The sequence below is a fragment of the Alnus glutinosa genome, chromosome 5 (assembly GCF_958979055.1).
Source record: "Alnus glutinosa chromosome 5, dhAlnGlut1.1, whole genome shotgun sequence".
Classification (NCBI taxonomy): Eukaryota; Viridiplantae; Streptophyta; class Magnoliopsida; order Fagales; family Betulaceae; genus Alnus; species Alnus glutinosa.
Window position 1 is genome coordinate 16,977,800 of NC_084890.1, and position 5,701 is coordinate 16,983,500.

Below are 5,701 nucleotides of genomic sequence, written 5' to 3' on the forward strand. Positions count from 1 at the left end.
GACTTCTAAGCCTAGAGATGTGGACATTTGGGTCAGATGTGACCGGTGATGCCGCAGTGATGACCGGTGGACAGGCTTCTTTTGTTGGAATGTTTTTTGATAGTCTTTGTAGATTTAAGGTTAGCATTCTCACAAATAATATTGCCCTTCCTTTTACATTTCTCCTATGCGGAGGGACATATTTAGAAGAGGAAGAATTTTCAACTTTAACTTTCCTCTGAGCATCTTGCTTAATCCAAGGCCTGTGGGATATCAACAAATAATAATTTGGTCTAATATGACCAATCTTCCCACAATAATGACAAATAGGAACAAACTTACCTCATGTTCCTGATCCCTTGGACTTTGGCATCACATGATTATTTAAGCAAAAAATTTCTAAACAAGCTGTATCTACTATCACAACCTTAATATCAATAGAATCTAATTCAGAATCAGAAGCATGTGAAGTAGAAGTACTCATATCATCAACAATTAAAGCAGGCTTGTTAGAAATATCTGAATGAATATAAAGCATGCTTTTCAAATTATCACTACAGAATTTTTTCAATTTATTCTCAAGTGCATCAATAGTATTAAGCAACATAGTATTCTCAGATTTCAAAGAGTCAATCAAAACATGTGATTCAGATAACTGAACAATCAAAGACTCTTTTTCTTGCTTCACTTTTTTGAGCTCTTTATGGGAGTTTTTAGAAGTTTTACTCAATTTATCAAAAACCTTAGAGAGCACAATATTAGAATTCTCTTCAGATAACTAAGAAAAATTCATGATAAATGGTGTTAACAAAAAATAGAATTCACAAGAAGATAAGGATCACACTCAAGAAATAAATCCTTTAAACGGAGTGTACCCACTCTGATACCAATTGAAAATAAAATATAACTTCTAACTAACTATGTGTATGTGAACAGTGTGCAGCAAAATATTAAATGTGGAATTTAAAGAAGACAAATATTTTGTTGATGAAGTGGAAACTCAATTAAGAGGAAAACCACTCCGGGGCAGCCAAACTCAGGATTTCCACCATTCAGAAGACAAAGCTAGTTACAAAGCAGTAGCACTCACATACCCCTCATGTAGTGGTCATACCTTAAACTCTGACCTGTATCTATATACAAACGCCTCCCAACCAGGTCTCATACCTGAAGGGGTCTTCAATGGAATCCTTTACCTTAGGGCTCCTCCCTAAGATAGACTTCATAGCTGTGACGACCCATTTTTTTTTTATACTAAACATTTCATAAATATTAATCTCTTAAAATACTAATGGATCCTCACAGTGGCACGACGATGTGTCGCAAAGCCAACATATGGTACATACTCCATAATATGTACCAGGTAAATCAGAGTACAACATCTAACTCCTATGCAGCGGAATACATAAACTCAATAGCGGAAATCACATCTTAAACATCTATCATAAATTAATAACAACAAGATCCATTTAACATCTATGTGTTTAAATCTTTCCTCAATATAAATACATAACAGAAATGGCTTTATACAATAACGAGTGACACATGTGTCACAAGCCATAACAAAACCTATAAAATTGAGGACGCCCCTGGTCCCGCATTTACGACCGTCGCGGCAAGCTCCAGTCATAATATCCCAAATGCACGTCTACAACCCCATCAACTACGACCAGAGTACCTGCAGCCAAAAGGACATCATCTATACGGTTGTGGGGGTTTGCCACATCCGTATAGGTAAAATTATGAGTTCACCACCTCAGTGATATTAAACTAACTGAGTTTTCACAAAGAACCAACTTTTCTTTTTAGTCTCGCGTACACTATAACAGCTACCACTTTATAACATTTTGTTTGAAAACCCCCATAGCTGATATAGCAAACACCGACTATCAGAAAACATTTAAAACAAACTATGTAGTTGGACCCATACGTAGAAGTTCCATTGGCATGGAAGCAACCAGGTATAAACCCACCTACAATATTACTTTTATGTTGGTAGCTCAAATGCACATAGGTCTAACGTTATTAACTGTGATAACACTGTGCCTCAGGGCATTACAACTTCATGTCAAAGCACATAGTTGTCCATGCGGTTACTAGAGTAAGACTCTGATATCCAAGCACTTCTTACTAATGTGCCACGACAATCCATCTACCTACTCCCAAGCCACACTGGTATCGCAACCAATAGCGTCATAACTAAGCACTCTAAGCTTAAAACATGCCATCTCGCTCTTTAGTACAAGCTTACTATCATTTTCCGAACATGGTTAACACGGGATCCTAGGGCATTACAACTTCATGTCGAGCACGTAGTTGTCCATGCGGTTACTAGAGTAAAACTCGGGTATCCAAGCACTTCCTACTGACATGCCACGACAATTCATCTACCTACTCCTAGGACACTGTATTACTCATACCGAACCATGACAATATTCTTGTTCATCCAAGCTCAATGTTATTAAATTATGCAACTAGATGATAGCAGTATACATAAGCTCTTTTGCCATTAGAACTCTTAGGCATACTAATACGTCTAGCATAAAAAAACTACGATATTCTATATCATGAAAACATAGCACAATTTAAACAATGATATGCATGCTTATGATGGTCTTTTCATTCTTTGTGAGACTTTCCTTCCTTTCCATTCTTTGAGGCTTACTCTTCCTTTCATTCTTATGCTCATGCTCATGCTCATGCTTTACAATTCAAACTTTGTCCTCCTATTCTTTACAATTCATGCTTTTTTCAAATACGTTAAACCAATCAACATGAAACTTTATCATTCTACTTTGCATAATTTAAATCCCAACCGCAGCTCACATTCAAATACTTTAAAAACAATTCTACACATTTCATTCATACATCATTTCATAACATCATTGATATTATTTGCACATAGTTGAAACTACTCAAATCAACCAAAACAGATATATTCAACATACAGTTGGTTCGGATTTATAAAACAACATATATATTTTGCAATTCTATAATATATAAAAATAACAGTTTCTCAGTGAGTAAAATATCACCTGGCTGCATTGGAATCACGACTCCAACTCTACTTTGAAGAACCCATTGAAGTCTCCAATTATGACACAACCCTGCAAATACTTATAATGTTAGACTACGCTATGGAACTCATTCTAGGACACTTAAAACTACCCACGTGCTCACACATCGCGTTTCCCACTTCTAAGACTAGTTAAGTACCCTACACTATTACTAAATTAACACTTAAGTTTAGGTTCCTTTTATTTTATTTATTAACATAAAGATGTATCAACTATTTTATTAGTGCTTATCTATTATTGTTGTATAACATTATTATTGTTAACCCATTTTTATAGCTTCTCATTTACTTGCTAAGTAGGCAATATATATTTAGCTCGTATATATGATGCATATGTATATATATATATACATGAATACATATACACGCATGACACTTAAACCTAATCCGATGGTACGCATAAATACTATGTGTACATGGATAGGAGAACTAGATACTAAGTCATCCAATTACTAATTGACTTTAGAGTCTATTTAGGTATTTCCATAGTATCACTAGTTTATATTTGTTGTCATAAGGTTATTTAGACTATCTATTATTTTACGGCATTAACCCTTTGATCTTATATTTAATACCTAATCCTTTCTTAAACTCTTTACTTAGTTACTTGGTCTCCCATCACTCCACTAGTACCAAGACTAAGACCTTATCATCTATCATCATAACCTAATACATTGTCATAAACAAATGAACTCAATCCCTTTCATAAATGGAAATAGCATGTTCTCTACCAAAACCTCATTACACCGATTAATAACTTACTTAAGTCAAAGCATCCACAAGTGAATCATTAAGTCTCCAAACCCTTTCAAAAATCATAGCTCATAGACATAACCAAATGATTCTACTAACCCTCTAAACCATTTATAGCCATGTTCACAAGTCAATACAAACCTTTAAATAAGTCCCTATTAAATTAAAGCCTCAAAACATACTTATAACATTCAAACAACCTCAATCAACCTAAACCTTTCTCAAACCAATAATTAATAATATATCTTTAAACATCAAGATCCACTTCTCTATTAGTCACAAAATCACCATCAAACCAACAATCCATACTTCAATATAACTAAAATTACATACTCATCAATATCAACCATAATAGCCAACACAAGAAATCACCAAGTCCAAGCTTCAAAACACAACCCATAGGCAAACCACACTTCCATCATTCAAACACAAGGGCTGGATTTTGCTTCTATAATTCCTAATAATACTCAATAGAAAACACCATGAGCATAATCTCAAAATAATTCCCAAATCAGTAGGTATTTATAAATCCATTCACATAAAGCCAACCCAAATACAAAAGATCACTTCAAAAATATAAACCTTCCATTAAACCTCTTATCCTTGTCCGATACCACAATATTAACATTTAACTAATTCAAAACCCAACTCAACCAATTACAAACTCAGTCGGTAAGACAATTACTAAAAGGCCATTAATCCATAATAACAAACCATCTAAAATAGCACCACAAAATCCTCCACCCAATCAGCCATTACTTCAACCAAAATAGGATATCATAAACCTTAATCTAAATCAACCTAAAGAGAATCCATCCGGTTCTAGCAAAATCAAAGGAAACAACCAAAAATCAAAGACCACAAGAGAAATGCCCAATCGGTTGCTTCAAACAAACCCATTCGGTTACCACCAAAATATGGACACTTAAATAAAACCTAAAATCAATTCCCATAATCGGTCCTTTAATCCAAACAAGACAAATCTGAGCAACAATTAATCCAACCCGCAAAAGACCCATTCGATTCTACCAAAAATCAAGGAAGATTCGAGCAAAATCAAAGAAGAGGAAGAGAGGTGTCTCACCGGAACAGGGCTGGAATTCACGGCCCTAGCTGCTGTCTCCACGCCCAGACGATGGCCTGACCACCGCGCTCCAAAACCGCACCACCACCTGCCGGACAACTGCAAGATCAGGCCTTCTCAAGGTGTGGTTCCATGGGTTCGGTGGGTTCCCGAGCCTACACCGGTTCTCTCTCTCTCAATCGGTCTCTCATGGGCTGGGTGTGTGTGTGAGGGGGAAAGGGACAAAGAGAAGAAGAAGGAAGGGGAAGGGCTACTGGCTGGGCGTGATCGAAGAGGAAGAAGAAGAAAAGAAGAAGAAGAAGGGGTGTCGGGCGTGTGGGTTGCTGGAGGGGAAGGAAGAAGAAAAGAGAAAGAAGAAAGAAAAGGAAAAGAAGAGGAAAAATGGAGAGAGTGCGTGAGAGATCTAGGAAAAGAGGGAAAAGGAAGAGAAAAGGAAGAAAGAGAAAGAGTGGGCCATGTGTCATCATGTGGGTGGTAGGAAAAAGATAAGGTTATCTTCTCCTAGCCAATCCGGTGGCGACAAGTGGCAAGGTGAGATTACCTTTTTATTTAAATTCATAAACTTCCACAAATTACACTAGGACCCCCACTATATTAAAACTCTATCTTTTAATAATTAATATTTGACCTCACATTTATTTTAACTATATCTTTACTAACGCAATTAATTATTTATTTACTGAAACTTATTTTTATTCCAATTATATAAATTTATCTCCATAGAAATTATTATTAGTCTCATCCTATTAAATAAATATACTTTATTGACATTAAATTCCCTATTTATTTTTCTTGGTCTTTACAACAGC

At 35.7% G+C, this 5,701-nt stretch overlaps 1 long non-coding RNA gene across 1 annotated transcript; it reads right to left on the reverse strand.

Moving 5' to 3' along the window:
• Positions 1 to 1,394: 1,394 nt before the first annotated feature.
• LOC133867862 (uncharacterized) lies at positions 1,395 to 5,288 on the reverse strand. Its single transcript, XR_009900218.1, has 3 exons — positions 4,893 to 5,288; positions 3,015 to 3,086; positions 1,395 to 1,678 (listed from the first exon to the last, which is right to left on the reverse strand). It is a non-coding gene; the product is annotated as an uncharacterized LOC133867862 (long non-coding RNA).
• Between the last annotated feature and the right edge of the window lie 413 nt (positions 5,289 to 5,701).